General features: G+C 36.6%; 1 protein-coding gene and 1 long non-coding RNA gene across 3 annotated transcripts in view; one reads left to right on the forward strand and one right to left on the reverse strand.

Moving 5' to 3' along the window:
• Positions 1-20959, reverse strand: part of LOC6045215 (ras-related protein Ral-a) — an 82577-nt gene that overhangs the window by 30655 nt on the left and 30963 nt on the right. The gene's annotated exons all lie outside the window — the stretch shown is intronic.
• On the forward strand, positions 653-1286 carry LOC119766155. Its single transcript, XR_005276950.1, has 2 exons — positions 653-740; positions 800-1286. It is a non-coding gene; the product is annotated as an uncharacterized LOC119766155 (long non-coding RNA).

Below are 20959 nucleotides of genomic sequence, written 5' to 3' on the forward strand. Positions count from 1 at the left end.
TAAATAGTGTTTGACTGACGAATTAGTTTTGACATTACTGCTAATTTGTGAATTAGAGTTTTTTTTTGTGCTATCAAAATTACAATTTAGAAGATTTTCCAACCCTTTTTGAATTTCGACTAAATGTCAAAAAATACTTTTGATAATGTGCACCGTTTTCAAGTTATAACTATTTTTGAATAAAATTGAATAGTTGATTTAAAAAAAAATCTTTATAGCGTTCACTTTCTCGGCCCATTACTAGTATCGGCATATCAGAACTTTAATAATGAATTATAGCTTTCATAAAGTTATACTGAATATTTAAAGTACTGAATAGATAAAATGAGCAAGCTACTCTCTATTGTTGATGTATCTGAAAATGCTGTTTGAAGAGCGGCAGATTGCAAAAGTGTCCAGAAAAAGTAGAAAAGCTGAGTGAGACGAAAATGTACGACGAACGAAAAACTTTTACTTACTTTTTCAAAAGGTCCTTTTGTACATAGGAAACAAAATTAAATAACGTCTGAAAATCTTGCCAAACACTCTAAACCCATTTTGGATAATCTGATACCTACCCAAAATTAAAATCCAATTGGTTGTCGGAGTTCCAAAGAACTTAATATTCTGTAATCAAAGATTGACGTGTAAGCTAATCCGACACAACAATGTTCTGTCAGTTTAAAAGAAAAATCAAATTTAATAAGAGTTGCTTTTTAGATAATTCAAGTTATTTATTCAACATTTCAAAGAAATCTTTCGTAAGTATTATCACAAAATCGTCCGGATTACCATTACAAAGGCAAAATCTTACCGATAGGTACCAGACGAAGATCTGATCCGGAAGGTAGAAGAGCAACGATCCAGAAGGTGAGCAAACAACGGGTTTTCCGGTCACTACGGATGCAGCAGCTTCACCGGCCACCGTTTATGTTTTGATGAAAACACCGCAGTCAGAATGGCCAGAAGGAAGCCGACTAGATGCCACCAGTTCCGCTCTCTCAATCCGGATTTCGGGACGATTGTGCCTGCCGATGTGCTTGTCGGTCTACTGTCCAACCCAGCGCGGAGGACTTGAAGAAAGATTCCTTCAAGTTCGCCAATGCTGTCAAATCAGCTCCTCATCTGTTCTGCGACAGATAAAGAAGCCGGGAAGAAGGAAGCTGCTCTAGTTCAGGCCGTCACGGCAGAAGATCCCCACTGAAATCAGGTCCAATGCCACCGGAAAGCCCAAACAAGTAAGCGGGATGAACTGCCATTATTCTTAAATGTCTTCTGAGCAAAAAAAAACTTGAATGCTTCTCTGAGTTGACGCTTTCCACTTCATTTGAACACATACGAAAACATCTACTCGGGCCACTCAACCCTTGGTGAACCTTTCCCGAGCTTATCCAGAGTCATCTTGGTTTGCCCAAAAGCTCCGGGTAATTAGAAGCTGCCCAAACGACGCAAAATCTGGCACAGAATGAGTAAACACCTCCACTTCACTTGCGCCAATCTTCAACAACTTTCAGCTGATTTGTTTTTGTCAGCGCTTTGAGCTGTCATTCGCAAAACATTTTTTTTTTGAAATTTAAATGCTTTTACTGTTTACATTTAGAAAATATTACATCAAATATGCAATTACATGCTTTTCATTTTTTCAAATTTATGATTTGCTGGAAGCCAAAGTTCCATTTACATGAGATTCGTGAATTACAACGAATCTAATTTTATGTGAAGGTCCTTTAAATGCTTTTCAACTTTTTACAATGAGTTTCAAATTTACATTGAGCATGTTTACATTTGAAACATGGTTTCAGTGCCGTGTGAATTTACACTTTTTTTTCTGTGTATATTTCCGCTAAAAATACTGTTGTCCATTGTCCCATAGGTATTGAAATATTCAGTCCAGGACCAGTTATTCCAGCACCCGTTTTGTTTCCCATTTTAGATCCATCGGTGTAAAATATGATCGATCCTGGAGGAATAGTTGGCCCTCCTGACTCCCACTCTAGGCGATTTGTTTCAACTACTTTGAACGGTACGTCTAGGTCCAACTTACTCTCCATCCAGTCTGTAATCTCGAATACTCCTTGGTTTATTTCCAATTCGGCTAAGATTTGCAAATGTTCAACGGAGTTGTATTCTGATATATTGTTTGTTCTTCTTAGCCTTAAAACACTCTTCGCAGCTTCCATTTGCACGAATTGATGCAGGGAAGAATGTGAAGAGCGGCATTTAAGGCCTTTGTTGGTGTATTCCGCGATGCACCTGTAATAGATGTACTTATTAGATGCTGTAGTTTTTGTAATTTATTTTGAGCTGTCAATTGTTTTGTCTTTGGCCACCATATAAGAGCAGCGTATGTTATTCTGGGTCTTATTATTGCCGTATAGATCCAATGAATCATTCTCGGTTTTAGCCCCATTGCTTTCCAAAGGTATTTCTGCTCACCCAAAGAGCAGCCGTTGCCTTATTTATAACTTGCTCCAACTGAGAGTTCCAGTTCAATTTTTCGTCAAGGATTACTCCAAGATATTTTGCTTTCGTTGAATATTTTAGGTTTGAGCCGTTTAGCGATAGTGTTTTCAAGGTGAATTTTCTCTTACACGTAAACGGAACTAAAATAGTTTTCGCAGGGTTAATGCTGAGCCCTTGATTTGCACACCATTGTGACGTGAGGTTTAAAGCATATTGCATTCTCTCTGACAAGACGTGGGCAAATTTTCCGCGAGTCAAAATGACCACATCATCAGCAAAGCCAATTACTTCAAAGCCTTCTGTTGTTAATTTGTTGAGAAGATCATCCACAACTAGTGACCACAGCAACGGTGACAGTACACCTCCTTGTGGACAACCCCTAGTGGTCTTAACAGTAATTGTTGACATTCCTAGTTCGGCAAATACTTCACGATTGTTCAACATGGTCATGATCCATTGTATTATGCAGGATCAAACCCTCTCTTTTCCATACATTTTTGATGGAGCTGTATGATGCATTGTCAAAAGCTCCTTCAATGTCAAGAAAAGCTGTGAGGGCAATTTCTTTAGCCTCTAGATTTTTCTCCAGTTTTGTAACAAGAGTATCCAATGCTGTAATTGTTGACTTATTCTGTTGATACGCAAACTGTGCCTTACTTAGTGAAAAGGTTTTTAAGATGTTTGATTTTATGTATTCATCTATTATCTTTTCCATGATTTTAAGCATGGTTGATGTTAGATTTATTGGTCTGAAAGATTTTGGAGCTGTTTTATCTTTTTTTCCAACTTTTGGAATAAACACAATACGAGTTTTACTCCAGATTTTTGGAATGTATCCTAGTTTGAAACTAGCTTTAAAAATTTCTGTGAGGGACTCAAGTAATTTGTTCCCTCCATATTGCAGGAGAGCTGGAAAAATTCCGTCTAATCCCGGTGATTTGAACGGTTGAAAGGAATTCATTGCCCAAGCTACTTTAGACCGGGTGAAAATGGTGCTTGGAAGGTTGGTATTTCTACCAATGGTCCATTCTAGCCCACTGTTCGTATCCTCTTCCATTTCTCCACTATCACTCGAGACTATCATAGAACCAGGAAAATGAGTTTCCATCATCATTTCCAACACTTCTGCGGAATTTTCAGTAAAGAGTAAAGAGTGGAGAGTCGTCTCCATGCCATATGTACAAACAACACACCAAACCAAGCCTACTCCGGTGGAATCGCTGGCGGCGGTTGGACTCGCAATCCAAAGGTCGTCAGTTCAAACACTGGGGTGGAAGGTTCCTTGGAGTAAAAAGAGGTTTGGGTGTTCTCCCCATTCAAGCCTTCGGACTCCTAGGTTCGAGCAGAAACTTGCAATAGAGACAATGTGACAATGTGCAATGTGGATGGTTTGATTTTTTTTTTTGATTTTGTCCAAGAAAAATTGGAACTCAGTCAGGGAGTGCCCCCATGTCCATTTGTCACCCAAGTGTCTTCATCCAAAACTTTCTCTGTAATTTTCTTTCTTTTGGACTATTACTCCGATTTTAAATTGCCCCTACCCCCTTCGATTTACGTGAAACTTTGTATTTTTCATCTGAAAAATTTTAAAAAAATAGAGCCTCTGTAATTTTTTGTAACGCAACAGTAACAAATCTTGGAAAATGTCATTAAAAGGTAAATTTTAATGTGCTTTTTGAATCTGCCATAACCCAGAAAGACCCAGATTTCATTTTAATTTTTAATATTTTTTTATGTAACTTTGCCGGGTTATTTTTTAATGTGTAGAGCAGGCAATCACAAAAAAAATGCATAAGAAGTACAAAGTTTGCTTGTAATCATCACGAGGCATCGCAATCCCAAAAATATTTTTTTGGAAATGTTACTTTTTGCGATTTTCTTGACTTTGTCGTTTCTGGGACAACAATGATCGAGAACGACCAACCTTTTCAAACATTTTTTTTTTTTTCGTAAAATTGCGATAACTTGTGATGGTTATAAGCAAACCCCATAATATTTGAAATAATAATTAAATAATCAGCATTTATGCCTTCCCTGGAAATATTTTGAATGTTTGTAAAAGGAAAAATGTTCTACAAGTTTAACTTTTTTTTCTCCTAATCTATCAATTTATCAACCAACAAAATTTCGACCACTTTATACTTTTATTGGAGCGGCCTGCTGGGCAGTCTTCACATACACATGACGAAATCTAGTCTCCTAACCGCTAAGACCACCGTCTCCACGCGAATGCAAATGTAAAATTGAAACAAAAATAATGTTGAATTTGTTTTCTTTTATGTGTAAAGCATCCAAAACTTCGCGACAACCACACAAATTTATTCGCTTCGCTGCCGTCTTTCGCAACCGTTGTTCCAGGGTCATCTATATTGATTTTCCGGCTTTTTGCTTCCTTTTGAGCGCACCGGCGACAGAGGGGACACGATTCGTAACATAAATGGATTCGCTTCCTGCTCTGCTGGCTTGCACCTAAAACGGACGAGCCTCTGCCAGCAATTATAGCCAGAAATACTTGTTGCATGAGTCAGCCACGCCGGCACACTTTAAGCTGCAGCACTCCAAAATTAGAAGTTTTTTTTTTGTCTGCAAATAACCGGCTACAGCCATATCGTCGGCGGCGGTGTTATGGCGCGAGCAACAGTTCAAAAGCCTTTCGGCCATCAGAGGCCAGACTAAAGGGGGGCTTGGAAAAACTTTCTTCATTTCCATGCCTGGCTTTTTTTTTTTTGCTGGAGCAGTTTCGTGGCACGCTCACTCACTTTTTTTCCTCTTTCTCCACTTCTCCTAATATAATGAAACATGGGAAAACCGTTTGTGGCCGTTGTTGAACTAGTGTAACAGCGGCGATAACTCAAGCTTAAGTCATTTGGCATACCAGAAGCTCGACTACTGTTGAAGCGCACTGGGAATAAGCAATTAACCTTGTTATTAACCCCGTTTAACTTTTCGAGTTTTCCATCTGGAACCTGAGGCTGAGCGTTTCGTTACACAAGTTGCATTGTTGTTTACTGTTTTCCCAAATAATGGGTTTCCGGCGGGGCTAATGTTGGTGCCGAAAAAAAATTAGATCATTTTCAAAGATTTTGCATTAAATCATTCAGTAACCATAATGCTTATGTTTCATGCAACTTTCATGTAGCTTCACTGTTTGCATTTATTATCAGAGTTTTTCGTTTGGATGTAAACAAAATGACCAGCTACATGTGGATTATCTTCCAATTCATAGTATTTAAATTTCCAGCACATTTCCGTTCCTTCAGAGCAAAATTATGCTGATAGCAGCTGCTCGTCGACTCGCTGTTCAAACAATTCTGAATGCGGAGGAAGAATGCAAGAGCTTCATTCATTCATCCAGCAGAGTGATGTCATCTCTGTGCAGAACAACACATCCATCCGGATTAAAGATCTCCCAATGAAAACTTCATCGCTGGGTCAAACAAGCTGAAGCTTCCAAGCAAGTTTGGCGACCATCAGCCCCACCATAGAACAATTGATTACAATGGATCCCACCTTTTCCGATCCAACCAACCAACCAACCCAGCAGGAAGAACAGACCACTGACCGTTTAATGGTGGCTCCAACCGCCTACTCGGACCGCGGTATAGTAACCAAATTCGGACGCTTCGCGTGGAATAACGGATTTTGCAACTTTTGTAAAACTGTTTCCCCCCGCTGATGGCACAGCTCTGTAGTGGCGTTTCATTCTAGAGAAATGGGGAGGTCTGCAACGAGTGTTCAAATGTATAATATATTTTTTGCAATTCCGTCGTGAAACTACTTACTTTTCCTGTCATTCTTGAACGACGAAATAGCCTACTTTTCTGTACCAAAAATAACAGAATCGAAGAGCAACACTTTTCAAAATAAATGCTGAAAAGTTCTACTTTTCAGCACTCAAATGGGTGCTGAAAAGTTGAACTTTTCAGCACTTGTTTCGAAAAGTAACACTTTTCATAATTTTTTTTGATTTAAACGATTTATTGACAAAATACATGAAAATTTGACCTAAAATTTCACTCAGTGTGTGTTTCTTGGAATTGCAAAAAATGTTGTATGGAACTCGTTGCAAAACTTGATTTTTTCAGCACTCTTCGTATTTATTCAAATCGGTGAACCTCGTTGGATAAATGTACGGCTCGTGCTGGAAAAATCCCCTTTTTGCAACTTGTTGCATAAACTACTATTATAGAGACATTTTCAATACACTCAGTTGCATGAAAAATTATGTATATTTCTTCAGAGTTGACCAATTTCTCAGAGTTGCTTCGATGTCTTTGGTAAATTTATTTCCAGGAATGCGAACTATATGTTTTACCAGGTTTCGGTTTTGAGGTTTTATCCCTTATTCCCGAATCATTTCCCCGAAAGTGCCATTTCCCCGAAAATCATTTTCCCGAAATTTCCACATCCCCGAAAATTCCATATCCCCGAATGTCATTTACCTGAATGACCATTTTACCGAACTATCGTTTTCCCGAGTTTACACATACCCGAATGGATATTTCCCCAAGAGTTCCATTTTCCCGAATGATATTAACTTAGATATAAACTAAATTGTTTTTGGGGATATTTTTACAAAAGTATGACCTTAATATTAAACTTTCCTAGGTGTGTTTGAATATGAAAAAAAAAAAACAAATAACCGTGGAAGGCCATTCATAAACCACGCGGAAACTTCAAGAAAGCGGGGTTTTGAGTACTTCCTCGTTCAATAAAAAAGATTTTTTTTGTAAAGACAATTTTCAGCAAACCACTATTTTCCAAAACGGTATCCACGTGGTAAGGATTGCACAGCAACGATATCTTTAAGCGACGACTCGAAGCGCAGGAATCAGTTTGTTCTAGATTTAGTTTAATTTATAGTTAAATCTAAATAGTTGATTATTGAATTACAAAATGCATTTTTTTATATTTCATCACCGCCATTTTGGGTTTAAAATTACTAAATCACTTTCAAATAGTTTAGGGGTTATTACCCGAAGTAAACTTTTGACAAGGCCTGTGGATAACCGAGTATGGAATGTATTTTGATTTTCAACTAAATGCAAAAAAAAAGCGAAATGATCAATGTAGCAAATCGACGCTGTCGTGCTATATTGTCGTTTGTCGCTTTTTGACGTTCCGAGAAAACGCTAGTTAGTGTTTGACCTTGAATAAACGAAAAATAGAGCACGCTATGTAAACAATAACAATCACGTTTTATTTGGTTGACCATTCTGTGCATTGTCCTGAAATTTGTTTGAATTTGGTTGCTGAGGTCCCGAGTTATAATTACGAACGTTCACGGTAGTCGGACATGTACGTGTGTCAAACGCATTCTGATCTGAAACTTCTTTGGCCTGTTGTCGCACTTACAGCAATTTTCAGAGTGTGTCAAGTTAACACGTGACGACATTTTTCGGTTTATATTGAATATCTCAGAATTGAAATCGAATTTTGTAGGTCTGTAGGTATTAGGAATGCGGGTTTTGGCCGGATATATTCGTTATCCGGATATCCGGATATCCGAATCCGGATAGATGATCCGGATAATATCAGGATCCATGGATATCCGAATAATTATCCGTAATTATCCGCTATCCGGATATTTTTTTTCATCTAAACAAAAAAATAAATAGAAAAAATCGCTGTATGGCCAGGAGGTGCGGGATTTAGACCAATTATAAGATAAGGGTCTTATAAAAGACCTCAAATACCAGTACCTCACCGAAAACGATGATTGAATTCATTTTTTTTCCAAATATGTACACAAATAAATTGATTGATGCACGGCTTATCTAAAGGTTGTTTTTATAAAACTTGAATGAACCTCTCTAATTCATCCTGGAGCTTGTTAGGGGAACTGTTACGAGTCAGAGAAACTGTTTTTCAAAATCTTGTATCGGTAAATTTTTTTAAGTTTTTATTCAATATATTTAAGCTAAATTTTTTAAAAAGTATCAAAAATCGCTGAAATTAAGATGTTTTAGTTGTTATTTCAGAAAACATCAGTATTGAGTTCCCTAAATATGCCGTTAGTATCCTACACCATGGAAAATTATTTATTTCGGTCGTCAGTTTCGAAAATAGCAAATGCAAGGCCTATTTATTACACGACGTTGCAAGCACGTGTCTCAAAGGGTACGAAACGAACCCGAGGATTGACCGAACTTGCAAGCGATTTAAATTGCAGCTTATACACGCAAATAACATTCGAAAAGGGCGTGGCTTCAAAACCTCACTGTTTACACGAAATTAGATTCCAGATTCGGATTCAACGGTCAAAATGACTACAAGAAAGCATAGCCTAATCTTGAAGACTTTGGCTTGCAACGTCGTGTAATTAGTTCGCCTTGCTTCTGAATTCAGAGAAATTTTGAAAATTTTTGCACTTTTTTTCTCACTAAATCTCAAATATCTCGGCACTGGAGTGTTGAAATTGAACTTTCTCAGGAGGAAAAATGCTTGCCGTGAAATTTCCTACAAGCTGCATGCAATGGTTTTGCTAAGGAAAATGGGTTACCCTAAATTAAATGAGCATTTCTGAAAAAAGTTTCGAAAAAATGCGATTTTTTCAACATAAATCAGCCTGGGAGAAGACAAAAACTTAAATTTTGGTCTTATATTGATAGTGCATCTTAATCGATGGACAAAAACCTATCGTTTAAGCAAAATACACACCAGATTGAACCAGTTTTTGTATTGATTCCAAGCGATTTTAGAAAAATTGTTCAAAAATGTTTTTTCATTATTTTTTCTTGTCTAAGAAAACATTGTTCCTAACATCATAATCTATCATTTAAGATGTGAGCACCTGAAATTCCTCGACATGACCTTAAAATGGGACAGGTTAATGACCACTAAAATCATTAAAATTCTCCACATTAATTTTTGCTGAAAATATCCGGATAGTACGGATAGTGCGGATAATTATCCGGATATCCAGTGATCCGGATAACGGATATCCGCACGGATCATTATCCGGATATTCGGATATCCGGATATGCGGATAGCCGCATCCCTAGTAGGTATGTAGGTCAAAAGATGAGGCATTGTGAGCTACACAAAATGGCGCTCTTAATTCAATTTGGCCCAAAATTGAAGTACGACAAGTTAGCTCGACTGCGACAAAATGAGAAAAATAGGCAAATGTATTGAGCGGCACGCAGCTATTTAGATTTGTTCGTTAGAAATATGTACTCGGCTCAAGATGTTCTCCTTCTCTACATCATTTGTCATAGTCGGAGTTTTTGTTGGATTCGGTGGAGTCAGTTCTTTTTGAAAGGATTTTTTAGTAACTAAATCTCAGAATCCGGAATTCGAATCATTTAACTCCACAAACCAGGAAAATATTCAAAATTTAAGTGTAGCTGGAATAAAACGCTCGTAAAAAAACTCGGAATTTTTTTAACGTTCAATTGTGGACATGATACTTCATTGATCGCCACTTCCCCGAACCCGGTCAGGTATGCCCGTTGTCCAGAACCGCGCGCGCGGTTCTGGGCAACGGGCATACCCGCCTGACCGGGTTCGGGGAAGTGGCGTTCGGGGATATGGTCATTCGGGAAAATGATCATTCGGGAAAATGATTTTCGGGGATGTGGAAAATTGGAAGTGGGAAGTGGCCATTCAGGAAAATGATTTTTAGGGGAAGTCGCCATTCGGGAATGTGGCCATTCGGGGAAATGGATTGTTCGGGGAAATGATTTTCGGGTATATGACATTTCGGGAAAGTGTCTTTTCGGAGATGTGGCATTCGGGGAAATGTCTTTTCGGGAATGTGGGTTTCGGGGAAATGTCATAGATTCGGTTTTGAATGTTTTGACAACTTTAAAAATCGATCGTCGAAAACTAACAACATTTTGATACTGTACTTGTTCAGTAACTGGGTGTTGTTTAACTGAGCATGGTTGACTGCCAATGAGCTGCTTCTCCGTTATTGACAGATCAGTGGAAACCAAACATCCGTTCACTGAAGATCCCTACTTTATTAGTCAATACCGGTGCCCTCCCAAGAAGTCTTTAGTTCGACTAAAGGGAGGAATGTTAGTCCGATAAGTTGCAGACTCTTCAAGCACTCAGTTTTTCGCTACACCGCTGACACCGCTTGAGACTGTTAAATCCTTCAAGCATCACGGGGTCAATATTTTTTGGGTTAGTAGGATAAGGTATTAGGGGAGCTTAAGTATGACCCCTAAAGTACGATTAAGTGATTTAAAATTTGAAAATTCAAAATGGCGGCCAATTTGGCTGTGAAGGAATATTGAAAAAATGCATTGCCTATTAAGGCAATCAACTATTCAAATTTGACTAAAATGGTAATTCGATTATCCGAAGTCCCAAACAAACCTTCGGATAATCTAACTTCGGATAATCGAAACTTCGGATAATCGAAACTTCGGATAATCGAGTCTGGACTGCATATAGAAATGAATTTTTCATCGTGATTTAACACCTTATTCAGAAAATTTAAACACAATTTACACGACGCCGTGCCTTCCGATCAACAATGATATAGGAAGGGCATTTAAAATCACATAACAATTAATTAAGATTACAAAAGTACAAACAACACCAACTACACAACAAAAATTATGCTCAAGACACGTATAATTCTGTAAGACAAGCGCGTGGCCTCGCCGCTCGCAATCGACTGAAGCAGGCAGCACAATAAACACTCTGTTATTTTGGAACACAATTACTACGACAAACTCAACCGGCGGCGTGCCTTCCAATCAACGATGATCATAAAAGAAAGGACTGATATTATCGTTGCTAGCAAGAAACATCGCCCGCAATCGACACACACAACCCGGGCAGACGATAATAACAAAATTAATAATATTTCAATAACAAATCCTGTTAAAATAACAAAAAGAGTTATTTTTTTATCCTGAACTTCAACTTCATTAAGAAAAAATAATAATAATTTCTGATAAAATAACAAGATTTGGTATTGAAGTGATATTATACTGAAAATGTTTAATAACACGCTAATAAGAGCAAATGTTATACATTTCAAAAACTCTTCTAATAATAAGATTTGTTATTCGTTTGGTATTCTGACTTAGAACACAATCTGTTATTATTTTTTCCTTTGTTAAAAATGTTTAGATCTTTGTAATAATTTTGACCATTTTCTTCGGGGTCATTATTTTGGCCATGAAATGGGGTCCTTAAGCTAAAATTATTCTAAAAAGTTGAAATTTTGAAAGTTGTTTTTTTTTTATAATTTGATATTCCCTTCTAAGGGACTTTGCTAATATTGGCTAGAACTATGGGATAATTTTGACCATTTTCGTCGGGGTCGTTATTTTGGCCATGAAATGGGGTCCTTAAGCTAAAATTATTCCAAAAAATTCAAATTTTGAAAGTTAATTTTTTTAATTATTTGATATACCTTCTAAGGGACTTTACTAAAATAGGCTAGAACTTTGGAATGATTTTGACCAATTTCGTGGTCATTTATTTGACCATAAAATGGGGTCCTTAAGCTTAAATTAATCTGAAAAAATTAACTTTTGAATTTTTTTTTTGTTTTTTTTTTAATATTCTCTAAGGGAATTGATTTATTTATTGAAAATTTTTCAAATGTGAATAACAAAAAATCTTATTATTTTCACAGAGCGAGAAAGTCTGCATTATATCCTGCATCCAAAGTCGGAGTTGTCTTCAAAGTATGGATCCAAAGTCGCTTGAGGGAACCCGTCTCTGCAGCCCTGACTAGTACAGAAGAGTGATGGCAACTGCAGGTTTATTTGCAAATGGCAAATAAACCAAAACAATAACTTTTTTTGTTATGGAGACATACAAGTTCAATAACATTTTTTGTTATTATGCTGCTCCACCTCTCCGCACAAAATAACAAATCTTGTTATTCCTTCATGATTCCTTCTGTGTTATTGGTTTGTTATTGCAATAACAACATAATAACAGTTTAAGTTATTCTTCAAACAAATCTTTGTTATATTAACAACTAATCCGATCATCTTCTCACAATATCAAAAACTGACCTTCCCAAGTTATTTCCGTCTGCTCGGGAAATAACAACAAAACATGCGAAACAAAAGACACACACAAAAAAAAATCACTTTTCTCTCCGAATACGCGCTCTTGTCTCGCCAATGTTGCACTTTAACTGGGTGTTGTTTAACTAGTCTGCCAAAAAAGTGTTCATGTTTCATGTCCACTGTCCTCTCAATCATTTTGCTTTGTTATTGATTTTGATGTTTGTCTGTGCCCAGTTTGAAAGCAGACAAACGTAAAAAAAAACAATAACATTTCATAGTGATCGAGGGGTCAGTGGATGCAAAAATGAAACTTTATATCTTATTCAAAAACTAATGGTCAAAAAATATTTTTGATTATTTTTTCTCTTTTTTTTGTTGCTAAAAAATATTATAATGCTTATATGTTCCACTCGTTATTTTTCGATCAGTTAGTGAGCACCATTCCCAGTTACCGAACAAGTACTGTAAATATCTTTAAAAACCTTTATTTTTTTTTCAATTTATTGAAAACGTCTTTTTAGGTTCTTTTCGTACGATTTTTTTCAATTCGCCAAAACAAAATCTTCAACCATTCAAAATCAGCCCAGTTGTGAATGTCCAGCGGGTTTGAAATTTTTATGCCGCCATTTCTAACTCAACTGAGTTCAGTTCAGTTCAAATCTGCACCATAAACTATTGCGGAAAAATGTTCGCTGCAGCTAAAATATATTCAGCTTTCAGTTTCACCGTAAAGTATAAGCATCCATCTGGTTGGTTTAGTTAGGTGGCAGCCGGGTTTGTAGATGTTTGTGGAAATCATCACGAATATAATTTACGATACATTGTGGTCGCTCCGACCTGGGATGTTTATGTTAACTGACTCTGGCTGGCCATATGCAACCATCTGACCGCTGCTTTTAGAAAGAGAAGTTGGTGGAATGCGCGCGCTCACCAGAGTTCAATTAGGTTAAATAAGGTAATTAACGTAAAAGTCGGCAGTTAGGCCATTAGAGATACATCATGCTCTGTACTGGCAACTGGTAGCCAACAGGTTAACAAAAGTCATCAGCACAATTAGAGAGTGGAATTTAGTTGACCAGAGAACGAGGGACGCTTCTTTTAAGCAAGCAAAATTTAATTAAAGTCTTTGGTGGGCTGTAACGAGTCCTCTTTTTGCAGTATCGCAGTTCCTGTCGCTGAGTGACGATGACTCGCCGTTTACAACTAGGCTAAAAGCAGGAAGACTTTCATTAGTGGCTCTTTTATTCACGATCACCGGGATGTTTCAATCAAGTGCAATGGAGAGTAATCAATACCTTGAGGTTGTGGCGTTGGTGCTGCTATTCAGTGTTGTGGAGTCGGAGTCGAGTCTTTTTGAAGAACTGAAGTCCAGATGATCCGAACCGTAAATGAGTTCTTGGTTCTGATAAGGGTCAATCCAGTTTCAACCACACTTCTACTTCAAAAAATTATCACAATCACAAAAGTAAAAAAAAAGTACTCGCACACGCGCTCGCGATTACAGCATCAGATAATTATTTACGCTAAAAACACCTAATAGCTCTGATTTAGAAACCCTCCCGACCTCTCGAGGAGGTATGCCAGCATGAGCCATTCCATACCCTTTTTGCACCACATTGGTCGGGTGTGCGCACCACACGAGTGCCTCGCGTATTTGCGCAAATCTTTCCCTTTTTAGCTGGACGTTTGGACGGCGGCATGTGATGTCTGTTTGTTGAGTTGGGGTTAGGTTGAACCTTATCTAGACAGAGAGCGCGCTTGCAATTTCACTTTTCAACTGCAATGGTTTATGTTTATGCAGTTGCTTCGTGCTACAGTTCGAACTCGTTGGTTTGACAACAATATAATATTTGTTTTGATTTTCATTTGGTAGTTTTTGTGAGTTCAGTTTAAAATGTGTATTTTAGACTTACTGGAGTCATTCAATCGAGTTTCAACTGTATTTGTGGTAAGGGTGGGTCAGTTATCGTGATCGTAATTTCGGTCTAATTTGGCCAGAGCACACTCTAGTGCTTCCAATTACAGCCCATTACGTCTTAAATACGACTAGGTGTGTCTACGCACTCCTAATCTTAACACCTATCTGACAAACTTGAACTGTAACAAACTACTCACTCTGCGTCAGTACTCTGTGGCGTTGTACTGCAAAGTAATCGGAAACATCTTTTTCTGTGCTTTTGGTTTCTTTTCCGGTAGAAACGAGCGTGCGCTCGCGCAGACGTCGGACATGTTCATCAGCTGTGTTTGGGCCAGGTTAGCTATACCTACTAATGGGCAAATTAACACGATGGTTGTGATTTTTCCTGATGGGGGTTTCAGCTCCAAACTAACTAACACAAATTAGAGCCGCCGCCACCGGGGTTGCGAAACGAGTGTACGACTTGACGCCCATTTCGAAGGGTTTGGTGTAATACCTGCACAAGTGTTACGTTGCACTTCCGTTTGAACGTTACACGTTGAACCAAGTTGGCTGAACTTCGCAATACTTTTAAGGGTATTTAAAAGTTATTTGAGTGATAAATTTATTAGAAATTCAGAATCATCTTTGGCAAGTAAATAATGTGGTATTTTAGCAATTATCATTCTTTCCAATGCTAAACTTTTACTGAATTTAGATGGTTCTTCGGTTAACCGAGTTTGCACACAAAGCAAATACCTGTCACACAATTAACCAATTTAAAAGTGTCAACTAGCGAATAACCATCCTGTACCATCAACAAGCCATCCATTCCATGCAACAAAAACACGCAAAGAATGTGAAAGCTCGTTGTGTTTCTCCATTGTTGGCATTCAACGCTCTCATGTCATATTCATATATCGATTGAAACCCGGGAAAGAATACCAAAACACAACAGCAAAACATTGGTGAAAAAAAGAGAAAAAACAGAAGAAGAAGTGAAAACCGCAAACCCGTCACCGTGTAGACAGTTATGACCGACCACACCCATCGACCTCCCCGGGGTCGGATGGATTGACAATCGAGCTCGACACATCAACATGGCTAATGTCACAGTGAGTGTGTGTTGGAGCTTTGGTGGAACGGTCTAGACACCTCAGCGTTGAAGTGTCAACTTTGATAAGTTCTCAATTTTCGATACGAAATGCAAAAAAAAAACGAATTTATCATCCAAAATTGTTTGGTACTTGAAATTTTTTTCAACAATGAAATTGCTTGAATATTTCATACCAAACAGTTCACACCTTTCATACTGATTGATCCATTGATACAACCCAACTCAACAGTGTGTGTTTAACTTTCCCTCCAGTCGCAAAAATCTTGAGAATCTTGAGCTCGCGCAACCAATTCAAGTTGGTTTATTTTGCTGCCTGGCTCTGTTCAACGGCGTCCACGCTCACTTTCGCATCTTCAATGGGCATTTAATTTCGGAATTGAATTGCCACACCGCAGCAATTCTTTGCTCCCCCTCGACAGTCCCCGCATCGTCCGAATCGATCCATCGCCTTATGGTGAACCTGTGAGAGGGAGACGAAAATTTAATAATAGATTTTTAATAAAATAAATGAAGAAGTCACATTTTTGTAAAATACGCTTTTGCATATTCGACTATTATGAGTAAATTAAAAAAAATCAATTTTTTCTTACAGGCTTCTCAGATTTGACAGAAAGCATAATCTCAGAGAAATTATTCCAAGGCCTTTGGAAAGTCTTGAGTTTTTTTTATTTTAGTATTCAGTCTGCAAAATGGTGTAAGTCTTTTTGCACAACGATCATCGAAAATAATACAAAATCAGAGATTTTAAAAACAGATTTTTCTTTTAAAAGATGAATAGATAATTAGCACTTCTCCCAGAAATTCGTTCACTAAATTTGTAATTTTTGGAAATATTTGTTTTCTTTACACTTTGAGGGCCTTCAACATGACTAAAGAAGCTAATTTTCATTGTGGTTTGGTTGAGCGTTTTAGCAGTATGCATTACTGAGCAACTCTCTACGAAATCGGCCGATTTCAACCATTTTTATTTTTTGTATTTTTTTATTTGACTCAAACTTAGTGGGGGCCTATGACCAAATAAGCTATTTTGCGTCATTGGTTCACCCATACAAGTCTCCATACAATTTTGGCAGCTGTCCATACAAAAATTGTATGTAAATATTCAAACAGCTGTAACTTTTGAGTGAATTTTCTGATCAATTTGGTGTCTTCGGCAAAGTTGTAGGTATTGTTGAGGACTTTTGAGAAAAAAATAGGTACACGGAAAAAAAATTGCAGATTTTTTTATCAACTTTTTTACTAAAACTCAATTTCCCAAAATACGTATTTTTGATTTTCGAGATTTTTGATATGTTTTAGGGGACAAAAATCCGCAACTTTTGAGCCATAGAAACATGGTCAAAATCTGCCGCCGAGTTATGAATTTTGAAAAATAGTGATTTTGGAAAAAATCGAAGTTTTATGCAAAAACAAGTTTGACATTACTTTTAATGCAAAACTGAATTTGCAATCGAAAAGTACTTTACAGATTTTTTGATAAAGGGCTCCGTTTTCAAGATATAGCCACCGAAAGTTTGATTTTAGCGAAATATTTGCAGTTTTTCAATTTTTAAAAATAGTGACCATGAGTGACCATTTCTAAACATTTTTTTTTTTTTTTTGAAAAGTTCAGAAAATTTGCTATAAAATTGTCTAAGAGACATTGAAGATTGGACCTCGGGTTGCTGAAATACAGCGGCTTAAAGAAAAAGAAACACGAAAATTGAAGTTTTCTAAGTCTCACCCAATCAGCCCACCATTTTCTAATGACGATATCTCAGCAATGAATGGTCCGATTTTCAATGTTAATATATGAAACATTCGTGAAATTTTCCGATCTTTTCGAAAAAAATATTTTGAAAATTTTTAAATCAAGACTAACATTTTAAAAGGGCCAAAGATTGAATATTACGCCCATTTAAAATGCTAGTCTTGATTTAAACAATTTCAAAATATTTTTTTCGAAAAGATCGGAAAATTTCACGAATGTTTCATATATTAACATTGAAAATCGGACCATTCATTGCTGAGATATCGTCATTAGAAAATGGTGGGCTGATTGGGTGAGACTTAGAAAACTTCAATTTTCGTGTTTCTTTTTCTTTAAGCCGCTGTATTTCAGCAACCAGAGGTCCAATATCCAATGTCTTTTAGACAATTTTATAGCAAATTTTCTGAACTTTTCAAAAAAAATATTTTTAGAAATGGTCACTCATGGTCACTATTTTTAAAACTTTCGGTGGCTATATCTTGAAAACGGAGCCCTTTATCAAAAAATCTGTAAAGTACTTTTCGATTGCAAATTCAATTTTGCATTAAAAAGTAATGTCAAACTTGTTTTTGCATAAAACTTCGATTTTTTCCAAAAATCACTATTTTTTCAAAAAATTATAACTCGGCGGCAGATTTTTTGGCCATGTTTCTCTATGGCTCAAAAGTTGCGGATTTTTGTCCCCTAAAACATATCAAAAAATCTCGAAAATCAAAAAATACGTATTTTGGGAAATTGAGTTTAAGTGAAAAAAAAAGTTGATAAAAAAATCTGCAAATTTTTTTTCCTTGTACCTATTTTTTTCTCAAAAGTCCTCAACAATACCTACATTTTTGCCGAAGACACCAAATTGATCAGAAAATTCACTCAAAAGTTACAGCTGTTTGAATATTTACATACCATTTTTGTATGGACAGCTGCCAAAATTGTATGGAGACTTGTATGGGTGAACCAATGACACAAAATAGCATATTTGGTCATAGGGAAGGCCCCCACAAAGTTTGAGCCAAATCAAAAAATACAAATAAAATCCATTTCCGGTTTTGGTAGAGAATTGCTCTACTGTGAATACAAAGAGACGAGTTGTTCCTTTTAATTCCGCTATATATTTTTAATATCTTGACAGATACGTATGTCGTCTACTACTTGCAGACTTCATCAGTGTTCTGTTCTCGTCTCTTTGTATTCACACTAATTTTCATTACTTTGGTTAGTCTACAGCAGTGGTTCTCAGCCTTTTCCGTTGCATTCCCCCCTTGGCTTATTTGCAAGACCTTTATTCCCCCTCCCTCATTTTAAACTTTTGTTAAAATGAATAAATGACATAATTTTAGATTTAATGTAGATATATGTTTACTAACGATCCTTCCCATCCCTGAGGATAGCTTGGACCCCCTTATGCCCTGGGCAGTATTACACACTCATCAAAAGATGAAGACACGGTATCTCCCGTGTTGGATTATTGTTCCGGATGAGGGTCTAATACAGCCACACCAAACAGTGGGATAAGCGTGCTAATGCTAATGCTAATGTTAATGCTAATTTTAGATTTAATGTAGATAAAAGATTTATGTTTTAAAACCATAGATAAATAAATCATACAAAAAATTTGAATTTTTGATTGTGAAATAAACTGAACAATTTTCATTCTTTTCAATTTACCTGTTTCAATCTAAAACAGCGATTCTCAACCTTGTTCTAGGCTGGTACCCCCTACCATGTAAATCAAGTAGGCCCGGTACCCCCGTTGAGAATCGCTGATCTAAAATAATAAAAAATGTTGTGTTTTGAGAAGAAATTAAAGACAATAGAATTTAAAAAAAGAGCTGAACTCGCATAAATAAGAAAAGAATTGATATATTTTAAAGAGTAAAAAAAAACCATTGTTAACGATAGAAAGGGCGCAGCGAAAAAAAAACATATAAAAATAAATTGTTAAGACTGAAAGAATTCAATCATACATAAATTATTATTCTTCTTGTTTTTACTGAGAGAATTGCTTGCCAATAAAAATAAAACTGACAGTTTTGTGTCATAAAAAATATTGAATTGATATTGTTCCAGCATAAACCACACAAAAATTCTAAAAACATGAAAACAATTCACGACGGAATTGCAAAAAAACTTTTTTTTTAAATAGCAACTGGGACTCGAGCTGGGATAAAAATGACACCAAAAACACAACATTAATGACAATGGTACAGTCATCCCACATATTCGGAACGGTTTCCAGATCGGCCAATGTTCAAAAAATCATAGCAAATCGATAATTGAACTTGATGATTCGCTTTTAGCTTCATTTGAAAGCTTTTCTTGCGATCTTTCGAATGCTGTATCGAACATCTGCAAATTTTAACTTTTATATGAAGTTTTTGAATAATTACTTTGACCCTTGAAATCCACAAATTCGGAACACTTTTTTCTTACCAATGTAAACAAATTTTGGATCTCTCCAGGAGTACATATTTATTATCAAATAATGACTTCACATACTGAAACCAATGAAACTCAAGCTTAGTGATGTTTGATACATGGTTTGATAACTTTTATTGTGAAAATATCAGTTAAATTCAGGTGTTCCACAATTGTGGGAGGCACAACAACATCCCACAATTATGAAACATGTCATTTGAAGGCAGTGTTTTGCTGCTCTGGACAAAAAAGTCTTGGAATAAAGTTTTTTGTTCAAAAAGTACTACTTTCACTAGTAAAATAGCAAGATAATGTCTAAATGAAGATTCTAAAAATAGTAAGTTCGACAGAAAAGCTACTTTTGGCATCCTATTGACAAATCATCATAAAAGTGTTCCAAATTTGTGGGTGTTCCGAATATGTGGGATGACTGTACTGCAAAAAACAGATTTTTTTAAATATATTTTTTGAAATATTTTTAAGAACTGATCAAAATTTTTGTGATTCGCATGAAATCATGAAAGATTGATAAGAAAGTATCCGAAAATAATTTATTTTAGGCAAACGCGTAAAAGACTTTGAATTTCTTTTGCATCCTCATTCCCCCCCCCCCCTTCCAAGAATGCTCAAATTCCAATGATGTTTTTTGAACATTCATGCTCAAAATCAACCCTCTTCAACAAATCTGATGGTTTATTTGAAAAGGTCATATACTCATAGGGAATCTTACATGAACTTTAAAAAAACTCTAGAAATCATGTTTGCCATTTATTTACGCAGTCCTTGTTTTACAAACCATCTTTAAAATTGAATATCATTTGCATAACAAGAGCAAGGAAAATGAGTTTAAACCTTTGTTAAAACAAATGAAAATATATTAAATTGCAAAGATTAATATCGACTGTTATACGATTTTCCGTTCCGGCGGTGTAGTAGGCGTGGTTGCTTCTTAGGGAGTGTTCTTTTATTACGTAACGCGAAAAATAGGACTTTTAGACCCCTCCCCCTCGTAACAAAATTTCCATACAAATTTTAAAAATTTTGTATGAAGCGTAACACGGCCTCCGACCCCCTCCCCCTACTGCGTCACGTAATAAAAGAACGCTCCCTTACACTAGTTGGCTTTACACTCAAACCCCGATGGTTTGACACCAACTTTTGTCAAACGAACGGGGTCACTTTTTAGTTTGACACCCCTTTTACACGGAGTTCACACACACTCTGTCAAACGTTCGTTTTGATAGTGTGCGTGAGCGCCGTGTAAAAAATGACAGTTCGTTACTTTTTATGTTGACTTTGACCAGCCAACGAGGTACACTAAAACCCCCGTTTACGCGCAGGCGTTACGCTTT

Source organism: Culex quinquefasciatus, chromosome 1 (assembly GCF_015732765.1).
Source record: "Culex quinquefasciatus strain JHB chromosome 1, VPISU_Cqui_1.0_pri_paternal, whole genome shotgun sequence".
In the NCBI taxonomy this organism is placed as follows: domain Eukaryota; kingdom Metazoa; phylum Arthropoda; class Insecta; order Diptera; family Culicidae; genus Culex; species Culex quinquefasciatus.